The sequence below is a fragment of the Primulina huaijiensis genome, chromosome 3, assembly GCF_012295235.1.
Source record: "Primulina huaijiensis isolate GDHJ02 chromosome 3, ASM1229523v2, whole genome shotgun sequence".
NCBI lineage: Eukaryota > Viridiplantae > Streptophyta > Magnoliopsida > Lamiales > Gesneriaceae > Primulina > Primulina huaijiensis.
Genome location: NC_133308.1, coordinates 17587605 through 17601795, shown reverse-complemented (window position 1 = coordinate 17601795; position 14191 = coordinate 17587605).

Below are 14191 nucleotides of genomic sequence, written 5' to 3'. Positions count from 1 at the left end.
GACCGTCCATTAAGGTTCAACATCGATGGGTAAGGCTTGACACGTAAAGATGAACGACGTCATATTATTGGGTCCTAATCAAACGTGAGACAAAAGTTTACGTTAAGGGTTGCATTGTGATGCAATTGGAAACTACCTTTTAGGGATTATGATTGGCTGATATTATTCGGGATCATAATTCGCTAATTGGACCTTACGTACCTACTGAGGAAAGGTGTTTCCCGTTTTCACTAGAGGGTAGTGAAAATGTCAAAACAGTGGGAGCGAAAATTTATAAAGTAAAAGTCCATACTTTATATCTTACTAAATATTTTAAAATAGTCATTAACATTTATCTGTTTTACTTTTCAGTACAAAATTTGACAATGTCTTCAATTCGCAATCCGCTTTCTGCCATACTCGAAAAACACATATTAACCGGACCTAATCATCTCACTTGACTAAGAAACCTAAAGATCATCTTGAACTCGGAAAAGATTGCATATACACTGACTGAGTCGCCCCCTGTTGAGGCTCCGACTGGTTGCACTCCTGAGGAATTGCAGACCTACAAGGAATGGTGTGACCATGACTTGAAGGCTAGGTGTTATATGCAGGCTTCTATGAATGATGAGCTGCAGAGGCGTTTTGAGGATGCAAAGAATGCTGCTGACATTCATTTGCATCTCAAGGAGCTCTTTGGAGAGCAGACACGTCCTCTTAGGCATGCTACCGTCAAGGAGCTGATCACTTTGCGTATGCGAGATGGGGCCTCGGTCCATGAGCATGGCCTGAAGGTGATTGGGCTCATGGATAAGCTTGTGGGCATGGATCTTGCATTTCCATCGGAGCTGACCACCGACGTGTTGCTGTTATCGCTGCCTAACTCGTTTGATCCTTTTGTGGTGAACTTCAACATGAACAAGATGGAGCCGACCCTTGAGGAGTTGATGAACATGCTTATGACCTTTGAGTCCACCATCAAGAAAGAGAAGCCGGTCCTTGTTGTGGGCTCTTCATCTGGTACGAAGACCGGTCCACCTGGGAAGAGAAAGAAGCGTTCTTTCCAACGTCCCAAGAAGAGCGTGCCCTTGAAGAGGCAGACTCCGGGTCCCGTAGTGGCAGCCACACCAGTGAAGGCTGACAAGACTGTTGACATCTGTCATTACTGCAAGAAGCCTGGACATTGGAGGCGTAACTGCAGGGAATATCTTGTCAAGAAGAGTTCTGGAAACAGTATATTCTATATTGAAGTAAACATTTCAATTAACTCTACTTCTTGGGTATTGGATATTGGATGTGGCTCACATCTCTGTAATGATTTGCAGGAGATGGGAAGAAGTAGGAGGCTCAGGGGGGGTGAGACCTTCTTGAGGATGGGCAATGGAGCAAGGGTTGCTGCCAAGGCCGTAGGAGATGTTTGCTTGTATTTGAACAATGATTTTAAGTTATTTTTGAGAGATGTTTTGTTTGTACCAGATTTGGTGAAAAACATTATTTCCATTTCTATGTTAGATAAAGATGGATTTTCTTGTTTATTTAGCAAAGGTGTATGCAATATTTACAAGAATGAATGTTTAATTGGTACTGGAGAACTTGAAAATGATCTCTACACCTTAAAATTGAAAGATATTCTACTAAACAATGTCCAAGCAATAACAACAACAAACAAGCGCAAACAAGATACTCTAAATTTGGCACAATTGTGGCATGCTCGATTAGGACATATTTCCCTAAGAAGGATGAACAAGTTAGTGGGAGTGGGCATGTTTGATATGTCTGATATTAATGCTCTCACGACTTGTGAATCCTGTCTAAAAGGAAAGATGACCAAAATTCCCTTTAAGGGCCATGTGGAGCGAGCCAAAGGGTTATTGGATTAGATCCATACCGATGTGTGCGGTCCGCTTAGCATCACCACTAAGCATGGACATGCCTACTTCATCACCTTTACCGATGACTTTTCGAGGTATGGGTATGTATATTTGACTAAATACAAGTCTGAAGCCTTTGAAAGGTTCAAAGAATTCAGAAGTGAAGTAGAGAAACAACTGGGACGAAGCATCAAGACACTTCGATCGGATCGAGGTGGTGAGTACTTGAGTGCCGAGTTCCAAGAGTATCTTAGGGAGAATGAGATTCTCTCGCAGTGGACTCCGCCCGCTACACCGCAGTTGAATGGTGTTTCGGAGCGTCGTAACCGGACTTTGATGGACATGGTTCGGTCTATGATGGGGTTCACGGAGTCGCCGCCATCCTTTTGGGGATATGCGCTTGAGACAGCGGCACTGTTGTTGAACAATATCCATTCAAAGGCAGTTGACAAGACACCATATGAGATATGGATGGGTAAGCCACCCAAATATTCTTATCTTAGAATATGGGGGTGCCCTGCTTATGTGAAGCAGGTAGTGGGATATAAACTGCATAGCCGATCCATTTTATGTTATTTTGTGGGATATCCAAGGAATTCAGTTGGATATTATTTCTATCATCCCCAAGAAACAAAGGTGTTTGTTTCTAGGAACGCAAACATTTTAAAAAAAGAATTTCTATTGAATAGAAAAGGGGAGATGATAGAACTCGAAGAGGTTCGAGAGACACTCACAATTATAGAACCCACACCCGAAGTGACAAGAGAGGAGATACAAGCTCCTAGAAGATCCGAGAGAGTCTCGAGACCACCTATGAGGTATGGTCTGGTTCTTGAAGAGGGCCATGATGAGCCTAACCATGGATGTGATCCAAGGACCTTCAAGGAAGCATTATCTGATGCCGATTCATCCAAGTGGCTTGAAGCGATGGAATCTGATATGAATTCCATGCATTCGAACCAAGTGTGGAATCACGTGGATCCACCTGAGGGAATTGTTCCCATAGGGTGTAAATGGATTTACAAAAGGAAACTTGGGACGGATGGAAAAGTATTGACCTTCAAGGCGCGATTGGTGGCAAAAGGATATACTCAAAGACAAGGAGTTGACTTTGAGGAAAACTTTTCTACAGTTGCAATGTTCAAGTCCATAAGGATTTTGCTAGCCATAGCTGCATGGTATGACTATGAGATATGGCAGATGGATGTTAAGACAACCTTTCTTAATGGGGATATTAAGGAAGAGATTTACATGTCTCAACCCGAAGGGTTTACATCTATCGGAAGTGAGCATATGGTATGCAAACTTCAAAGATCTATTTATGGTCTAAAGCAGGCATCTAGGAGTTGGAACCTCAGATTCGATAGTACAATCAAAGAGTTTGGTTTTGCTAAGAATCCTGAGGAACCCAGTGTGTATAAGAAGGTCAGTGGGAGTGCTGTGACATTTCTTGTGCTTTATGTTGATGACATTCTACTCATTGAGAATGATGTAGGGATGTTGCAATCAACTAAGATATGGTTAGCAAGTAAGTTCTCGATGCAGGACTTGGGTGAAGCATCTTTTGTATTGGGAATACAGATCTATAGAGATAGATCAAAAAGATTGCTTGATCTCACCCAGTCCACATACATTGATACCATCGTGAAGCGGTTCTCGATGGATGAGTCCAAGAGAGGACATCTACCAATGTGTCATGGCGTGTCCCTATCCAAGTCTATGTCTCCCAAGACTGATGCAGAGATAGCGGCGATGACAAGCATTCCTTATGCATCTGCGATTGGTAGCATCATGTATGAGATGATATCTACACGTACTGACGTGGATTTTGCACTAATTGTAGTGAGTAGATATCAATCCAACCCTGGTCTTCCACACTAGAAAGCTGTGAAAGACATCCTCAAGTATTTGAGAAGGACCAATAAGTTGTTCTTGGTCTATGGAGGTGGAGAACTGAAATTGGAAGGCTATACCGTCTCTAGCTTCCAAAGCGATATCGATGACTCGAAGTCAACCTCTAGATTCATATTCATGCTCAATGGTGCTGCTGTCTCTTGGAAGAGTTCCAAGCAAGACAGTACTGCGGATTCCACCACTGAGGCAGAATATATTGCTGCATCAGCTGCAGCAAAGGAGGCTGTTTGGATAAGGAATTTCGTCCAAGAGTTGGGCATCGTTCCTAATGGAGTTGCTCCTGTCCCGGTGTTTTGTGACAACACGGGAGTCATTGCTCAAGCAAAGGAGCTGAGGTCTCATCAGAAGTCCGAACACGTATTGAGAAAGTACCACATCCTCAGAGAGAACGTGGAAAGAAGAGATGTCACGATTGACAAAGTCGGCTCCACAGATAATGTTGCTGATCCGCTAACTAAGCCTTTACCTGGACCATTATTCGAGAAGCATCGCGAATCGATGGGTTTGAAGCATATGGGTAGTTGACTCTAGTGCAAGTGGGAGATTGTTAGAGTAGGTGCTCGTCGAGCCAAGTGTTGGCCGAGGGTTTATGTTTAAACTCTATGAATGAACAGTCTTTATTTTAATAATATTTGAAATTATTATTTTGGCACTTTTTTATCTGTATACCCATGCTAGTTGCATAGATAAAACCCTTGAATATACAAATAGTAGAAAGAATATGAGATACTCATATGATGAGTATCATGAAACTCATATTTATAATATTGTATATTCTAAACGGTTCCAAGTCGATTCAGCCGCAACTAAGAAGGATATAGGCCGCTCGAGTTCGACACTAGTATCTGCGATGTGAGTACCATGTTTCATTGGTAGGGGACATTCTGATGTCCGAGCATGCAGATAGGTGCTCCTTGTAGAGTGCACTGAACAACCCTCCATAAAGGACTTTCCAAGTGGTTCTCACTTATAGAGTAGAAAAGTCCTAGTTTATGATTGTACACCATTAGTCCTTATGACCCGGGACAATATTGAGACTCTATGTCCTAGAATTACACTTTGACTTGTTTACCGACTCTTAAGGGGTCATCAGGTGGCAAGGTTGGGTGTTCTGTCGAAACATATAGGAGTCGATGCATTGTAGTCGGGGATTCACCGCTTACCTTCGGGTATAGATATCCTATGTGTTCTCATGTATGTGTAGTTTGAAATATCTGATCAGAGTATGGTGGTAATTAAAACAGGGGTTTCTTAGATTACACCATCGATGCAACTACGACATGACACATAGTATCGATTCATCGACAACTCTCGGTAAACCAATGGTTGTCGAATCGGTCGGAATATATGAGTTGAAGGGACCGTACTGTACGCTAACCATAATTGAATGGTTCTTGCAGGCACTATCATTTGATACCTAGGGAATCATGTAAGCGATGCTGCTAGGCGTTTAACATGATTGGTTGGGTACTATCAGACTTGAGTTATGACATTCTTGTTATCAAGGAGTTGATAAGTAAGAATGGAGCAATTGAGGTATGCTCATATAAGGACATGTTTAGTCCGAATCACATGGGGATGTGAACCCACGGCTAGTTGTATCAATGAACCATTGAGGGCCACACAAGTGCTAGCTTTCTAGATCCCGTTGAGAAGTTAAAATAGTTCAATGTGTTGAACGGCTTATAAATGAGTTTATAATCGTAAAGAAAAATAGAAGTAAGACTTCTATGAGAGAAATGTAATTTTTAATTTATGAACGTGTTCCTAAATTAAAAGTAGGCAAATTGAATAATGTATTTGAAAGTTGTGATTTTCATAAACATTATGGACTAAATTAAATTAATTCAAGTGTTGAATTAATTAAACACTAGTGGGCCTAGTAGAGACCAAATAATTAAATTAATTAAAGTGTTGAATTAATTAAATAACATTGGGCCTTGTAGAGCCCAATTGGAAATAATTATTTAACTATTGGGCTTGAGTAAAATCAAGTAAAGTCTAATTGTGCTCAAATATGTTTGAGACAATTAAATTAAAAGTCCATGGGCCATTTGTAAATGTTACAAGCCCACTAGGTTTTGCATGCTTGGGAGATGAAGGTGTGTGGATTACTTTTGATTAAAATATTGCATGGCATGCAAGACTACTTTTCACTTTTCCCACAACCTAGACAACATACTTCACTCTCCTATTACACCTAAGTTGGCCAAAAATTCACTCTCAATTTTTCTCTCATTTTGTTCTTCAATTGTTGGAGAAACAAATCTCTTCACAAAGAAAAATCCTCATATTTTTCTAGTGCAAAATATGAGGGGATCTACCTAGTTGGTGGTGGGCTTGATTTTGAAGGTAGGAGGGAGCTTGTAGATTTTTCTTGCCATACGAGAGCTAAAGTGTTTACACTTTAGTTGGAGCCATCATCAACCGCAAGAGGTTGATAGGTAAAACTTCTGAACACCCTATGAATGTCATAGTTTGTGTTTTTGTATATGTTGCACACTAGTACTTGGTGTTCAAAATTTTCATAAAATTTTCGGTTTTCATATTTAGAAAACATTCTTGAGCTTCCGTTGCGATTTCGAACACCTAAAATCGATCCCTTTCAATCTACTACAATTCTTATGATACTGCAACTAAGTCTGCTGCTTTCCAGCAGTGTTAAAACCATTCTGCTGCATTCCAGGTCTACTGACCAAGTCTTCTGCATTCAGATCTATTGGGTTTCCATATGCTGGTTCTGGTTTCACACTACTGGTTCTGATGCTACTGTTTTTCGGTCTACTGTTTTTTGGTCTACTGATTTTTTTTTCTACTCATTTCAGACATTCTGCCGAAACACTCAGAGCTCTATTGCATTTTGATTTGTTTTCCTTACTGATTTTCCCAACTGTACGTAGTTAGTCTATCGTTTTAGTAGTCTATTACAGTAGTTTATTTTCAGAAGCCTTATCAGTTTATCAGAACATATTTTCAGAAGTCTATCAGAACTTATTATTTCTAGTTCCTCCTCCCCAGATTATGAAACCTGGTTCGCTCTGATACCACTTCCATGTCACGCCCCAGGGACGGGGTTGATCGACATCGGCGTTGTTCTCCAATTTACATTCGAAAACAACAAGCCTCAGAAGTACAAAATTCAAAACCCAGTCTTTTTATTCATAATACTGAATATTTCATTGTCTGATACAAACTCAAATAACCAATGTTTTACAGCGGAAAAACAACAGAAATTAGAACTGAGAAATAACAGTCTTCTTCACCAGCCCCAGAACTGATTTTGATATTCTTCTTCTAACATTTCTTCCTCGTTATTATCTGAGATGGGTTTGGTGGGTGAGTGATTTCATCGTCACTCAGTAAGCGGAGGCGGGAATAACTCCCAGTTTTCAAAATCATATTTACAGAAACAGTAATACGAAAATATACAGAAACTTACCTTCAGAACAGAATCAGTATTCAAAAATAACAGGTTTCAGAACAGAAATCAGAACTTAAAATTTAGCGAGTAAGCACTGAGCACGTTTGTGAATTTTATGGCTTAACGGATATCAGTCCTCTATATGTTCTCTCCTCTAAGAGGTGAGGCCAGTAATCAGTAATCAGGAATAAGGAATGTTTCAGAATATAATTCCTACCATTAGTTCACTAGGTTTCAGTGCTTCAAAAATCATAAATCAAGAATATATATACTTTGCTTCAAAACAGAAATTATCAAACTGATTTCAAGATATTTATACATAAGCCCACTTACCGTAATTTGCTAGAAAGTTTCGGTTGAAGTCTGAAATCTGCTTTCTCTCGCTACTGGATTTTACTTGCTCAGGAAAAACACTCTCTTAGCTCGAATTTCAGGTGATAACTCAGGATTTGTGTAACACCAATTCAGAGATTTGAGGGTGTTATTTATAGGCAAAAATCTGATTGTTAGCTCCCCAATTTATGGTCATTATATGCCATGAACTGCCTTTAACAGCCTTTATTTCATGTTAAATATTTTAGTTACAAGTCATAAGTAGAATCAGTAGCCGTCTGCTGAAATTTCGTGCTACTGAACTCTCCTGCTGCTGGATTCTATCTGCTGGAAAATACCAGCTTCTGAAATTATTAGTTGCTGCTGGAATCGTTAGCTTCTGCTGAAATATTGCTAGCTGCTGAAAAATGCTAGCTACTGCTGGAAATCTGGAAATTCGGGTTCTCACAATAACAATCAGGTAAATGGACTTTTGTATTAAGAGTGAACACTTATATTATTTTTAAGTGGGCTTGAAGTTTTTATAAAGTAAATTAAGTATGTTTTTTAAAAACTAGATCTTCATGATCTATCCGTTTCTATTTGATATCTTATATTTGAATCTGTTCGTTATTCAATGTTACAAATGATATTCAAAATCATGTTTGAATTTTTTTTAATTCACTGTAATGATTCGAGTTAGAAATGGCAAAAGAAATTCCAGTGTTTGATTTGATTTGATTTGATATGACCGTGATGAGGTGAGATATAATAACCGTTTATTTGGCCTCGTCCCTTAGAGGAGTAACATACAGTGAACTGATCAGTAGACTATGGGAAAATGAGATGATTTTTAGTACTATGTTCGTATTTTGTTCGTATTAGATTCAACATGGTTATAAATGAAAACTTTGATTTTGTATATGTATATGTATATTTGTTATTTATTATGTACGACGACCCCTAATTGTTGAGTGTTTACCCAAACAATCACACTTTACTCTCCTTCCTCAAATAAGAATGAAGAGCAATTAGATGCGGATGAGCAAGCCATGTTTTGGGCTTGGTGATGAAAAACCAGTTCGAAATCAAGCATGGTTAATAATTTTGTTTTGTTAAGTTTATAACTCGCTTCCGCATTTTGTTTTAAATCGCATTGTAAATGCGATTATCTTTTTTTTTTTTTAATGAAATAGACTAGTTTCGATATTTGATTACTATGAGTTTTGTTGTTTAGAATTTGTGTAATAGTGAAATAATGTCGATGTCGACTAACCCTGGTTTCGGAACGTGATATAATAACTTATAATAAAACTGAATTCTCCCATCCGAGATACATAAATATAATAATAAGGTAATTCTAAACTACATCATGGACAATAAGAAAGATGATCCGAAGAAATCTGCTAATAATTATAAATTACTAGCTGCCAAAAACAAAAACAAAAACAAACTTGATGAAAATATTTAAACTCAGACAAACTCTTAAGATGGTGAAAATGTTAAACTCAGGCATATATATGTAACTTGATCATAATACTCTCTCTATAAAAAAATAATGTGGATCAGTAGCAAGATACAAGATCGGTTTGTTGCTTAATTTCATGTGAGACATTTCATACAGCGTTTGTAAGTGACATGTCTATTAATTTGTACATGTTAAACAAAAATAACCATAATCTCACTTAGTGAAGTCAAGTGATGGCTCTGATACCAATTGAAATATTTTTGTTTTACATGAATGATAAAAATTGTGTGTATCAGATATAAATACTGTCTGAGATGTTGTAAAACCTTATGACAATATGTAGAGGAATAATAAACACACAAATAATTAACTTAATTAAAATAACTCAAAAATAATTATGCACAAGTATAATACTTGTGTGATACTTCTGGACAAAATAATCATTAGAAAAACATGAAGTCGGTTTACAAAACCAATACTAGTTATTCTATGAAAAACTAATTTACTCAACAAGTTGAGAAAATAAATTGCATCCTAATACAAATAACCATACTTAAAATGAAATCAGGGAATGCAAAATTATGTGCCAAAAACTGAAGCAATAAAATTAAATTTTAAATTAACACTTTCACAAGTGTTGACTTCAGACGTCTCCAACAGTAGACGACAATAAAGTATAATTCCGATGTTTCGTCTTTGAGAGTTCTTTTGAAAAGTCTCTCGTATATTGTTTGTCTCGCTTCTCTCTCTTCTTTACTCTCACATCTCCTCGTGCATTAATTATTCTTCAATATATAAACTTGTGTTTATCTTGATAGCCTTGGATAGATTCTACAAAATAAGGAAAGTAGCCTTTTATTAGGAAACAAATTCTTCAAACAATAAAATTCAAATCGAGAGTTTAAGAAACTCAGTATTTTAGAAAGACAAAATTTTTAAGCAAAATCTTATCCAAAAGAAAAAGAGTTTAGGAGATAAATTTGTGTCTTACAAGGCAAGTCACGTTTCCTTTCAATCTCCCTCTTTTTTCTTTTCTAGACAAAATAAGCACGAACAAGTCTATGTAAATTGATGCAACTCAAAGTAACTCCATTTAGCTTCCCCTGAATTTGAAAACATATCTCCCCCTTACATAGAATTACTTCAAGCTTGATCACTTCACTTTTCAACTAAGTATTTTCTTTTGAGAGAATGATATTAATTTTATTTCTCTTGATCCAACCATCATACAAATCTTTATATAATTTTTGTACACTCTATTCGGAGTGACTTCCTATTCATCTTCCTCCAGAGTTTCATGAATACTTGAATCTTCAGAAGTTGTAGCATTAATCATACTGATTTGGAGAGATGTTCCGACCAGGTGTTGCAACACCGGAGACAACACCTAGTTGATTAACTTGTAATCAACGTTTTTCTTCCAAATATGCAGTCAAGGAAGTATGGTTTTCTCCCTCATTGGATTCTTGCTCTTTATCAAATTCCACATCACTCAAGAAGACATTCAATATTTTATTTTTGCGAAATCTATTCACATCACTACAAGAAAAATGATTTTCCGCAACACGTCATCAACAGCGTGCATTAAAAGCACGCTGCAATATTACTTTTAACGGCGTGCACCCATATGTTCGCTGTTAATATTGTTGCACTTGACAGAAATAACGGCGTGCATTAAAAGCACACTGCGGATAGTAATATCCGCAGCATGCATTTATGTGTGCTGTTAATAAATTATATAAACGACATCGTGCATGTTTATGTGCGCTGTTAATAGTAAAAAAAATTTTAAAAAAAATTCGTGTCAAGACATTAACGGCATACATTAATTGCACGTCGTCAATATTATTATTCACGGCATGCATATATTTGCACGCTGCGGAAAATGGGGCGCAATTTTTAAATTTAGCGACGGTTATATTTAAACCGTCGCAACTTTTAAATTAGCGACGGTTTTGATACATTAGCGACGGTTCTTATTAAACCGTCGCTATAGTTAGTGACAGGTTTAACAAAACCGCCGCAAATTTAAATTTGTGACGGTTTGATAGAATTCCGTCGTTAATTGGGACGGTTATATTCAAACCGTCGTAAATTGTCTATAAATATCCAGCCCTTCGGAACATTTTCTTCCACCCGCTTCACAACATTTAAATTTTTTTTCTCTTAGACGATTTTAGTTTCGATTTAGGGTACGTTTTTTCGCTTAAATTTTTGGTAAATTTTTAAGTGTTAGTTATGATTATTAATATTGTTAGCATAATGTAAGTTTTTTTTAGATTTATTAAATTAGAAAAGTAATTTTTTTATTTTACAAAAAACATTAGCGACGGATTTTTTCTATACCGTCGTTAAAATTAGCGACGTTTTTTGTTAAAGCCTTCGCAAAATAGCGACGGTTTGTAAGAAACTGTGGCTATTTAGCGACGGTTTCCTTAAAAATTGTCGCTATTTAGCGACGACTTGGTGAAAAAACCGTCGTTAAATAGCAAATTGTCGCTATTTAGCGACGACTTGGTGAAAAAACCGTCGTTAAATAGCAAATTGTCGCTATTTAGCGACGACTTGGTGAAAAAACCGTCGTTAATTAGCGACGGGTTTTTAAAAACCGTCGCTAAAATAGATTTAAACCGTCGCTAATTAGAGACGGTAATCACCTTACGGCTATGAATAGTAACGGCGTGCATAGGCATGCTGCGGATAATTGTATTAATGGCGTGCGTATGCACGCCGCGGATAATTGTATTAACAGCATGCGTATGCACGCCGCAGATAATCTTGAAATTTTAATAGCTTGCAATTGTGCAGCGTGCAATGTGCGTCGAGAATTTGTGCGCTGCGAAAAGCTATTTTTGTTGTAGTGCACATTCATTTACATAATGTCCAAATCTTGTGCACTCTCTACATGGCACAGAATCAAACTTTTTATAATCAAATTTATTTTTGCCTTTAATCCTTAGCCGAAAGAGTGGCTAGAGGTCTTTAAAGTTTTTCAAGAGTAGTGTGACTTGGAAATATAGATTGTTGTCCAGTATTTTTATCTCTAATTCTTTTCAGATAATTTCCTAACTTCTTGTGACCAATGCGATAGATTCATCACATAGGTTCGATTCATTGACTTTCTGTGTTAATTGAAGAAAATCGTTGAAGGAATCATTAGACATTTGGAAAGCAATGGTATTACCTTTGTCCTTCTTTTGTAAGTCCATGTTCATCTCAAAAATACGAAGAGAACTGACCAAGTCTTCCAGAGAGAGTTGAGACGTGTCTTGGGTTTCATCAATTGCACAAATCTTGATATTGAATGAAGTTATCGTAGGAATTTTCAACTTAATCGTTCGTTTGCAATTGGATCACCAAGATTGAATGATTTATTTGTTATCTCTCTCTAGCGACAATCGTGTTATGTGATTGTTTCAATCTCTTCCATCCTCAAACTTTTGAATTTTGATGCTAGCACTCTCAACTTTGTCTTTCGCACACTTTCATATCCTTCACAATGTTTTTGAAGGATTTCTCATTGTTGGAACATTTCATGTTCGCAATCTTGATTTTGATGTTAACAAAACTTGTTATTCGCAGGAAACTGAAACTAATCAGACTTCGAACTGATCAGTTACGGGCCAAAACTGAACCTTTAGAGAAGCAAACTGAAAGTGCCAACTAATTTCTCAAACTGAGCCAGTCCAACTGAGGCATCAATAACAGTTCCACTGATTGTTCAGTCGATAGGTGGTTCAGCAGAAGACCTTCAGAAGCCCAGCAGCTAATGAAGAGCTCAACTGATGAAGAGCCAAACTGAACCAGTTCAACTGAAGTAGTGAAATCAGGTCAGCTAACGAGGCAACTGATTTCACCAAACTAGTTCGACTGACCAGTTCAAAGAATCAGTTAGGAATCAATGAGTTTGCAGAACACGACAAGCTTATCTAATGGAATCCAACTACGCAAAACGATACAAAAACATTTGTACTATCAATAGTACAATAATAGACGTTGCAGAAAAGTTTAAAGTAAAAATGTTCCAGAATTTCTGTCGAAAAAGTCGAGACACCAATTTCAAGGAACGCATTCAAGCTACAACAGATACAATTATTGAGTCTCACTGTACGATCAAGCTTCCCGCCTATAAATAGAAGATGAAGGTCAATTAGAAGCAAGCGGGAAAAACAAGAGAGAAAAGAAAGGACATGCACATTGCATATCAACTTACAACGAAGCAATCAGCCCAGCCTTGTGGTTCATCAATTGCACAAATATTGATATTGAATGTAGTTATCGTAAGACTTTTCTAACCAATCGTTCATTTGAAATTGGATCACCAAGGTTGAATGATTCATTTGTTATCTCTCTCAAGCGACAATCACGTTATGTGATTGTTTCAGTCTCTTCCATCCTCAAACTTTCAAATTTTGATGCTAGCATTCTCAACTTTTTCTTTCGTACACTTTCATATCCTTCACAATCTTTTTGAAGGATTTCTCATTATTAGAACATTTCATGTTCGCAATCTTGAATTTGATGTTAACAAAACTTGTTATTTTGTTTCTAATGATTTATCGAAGTGCGCAGGAAGCTGAACCTGATCAGACTTTGAACTGATCGATTTTCGAGCCAAAAATGAAGCTTTCGAGAAGCAAACTGAAAGTGCCAACTGATTGCCCAAACTGAACCAGTCCAACTGAAGCATCAATAACAGTTCCACTGATTGTTCAGTTGATAGGTGGTTCAGCAGAAAACCTTCAGAAGCTCGACCAGCTGATGAAGAGCTCAACTGATAAAGAGCCAAACTGAACCAGTTCAACTGAAGCAGTGAAATTAGTTCAGCTGACGAACCAAATGATTTCACCAAACCAGTTCGACTGACCATTGCAAAGCATCAATTAGGAATCAATCAGTTTGCAGAACACGACAAGCTTATCTAATGGAATCAAGCTACGCACAACGATACAAAATCATTTGTACTATCGATAGTACAATAATGGACGTTGTAGAATAGCTTAAAGCCAAAATGTTCCAGAATGGCTGTCGGAAAGTTCGAGACAAAAATTTCAAGGAACTCATTCAAGCTGCAACAAATACAATTATTGAGTCTCAATGTACGATCAAGCTTCCCGCTTATAAATAGAAGATGAAGCTCAGTGAGAAGCAAACGGGAAAAAAGAGAGAAAAGAAAGGGCGCACATTGCATATCAACTTACAAGGAAGCAATCAGCCCAGTTG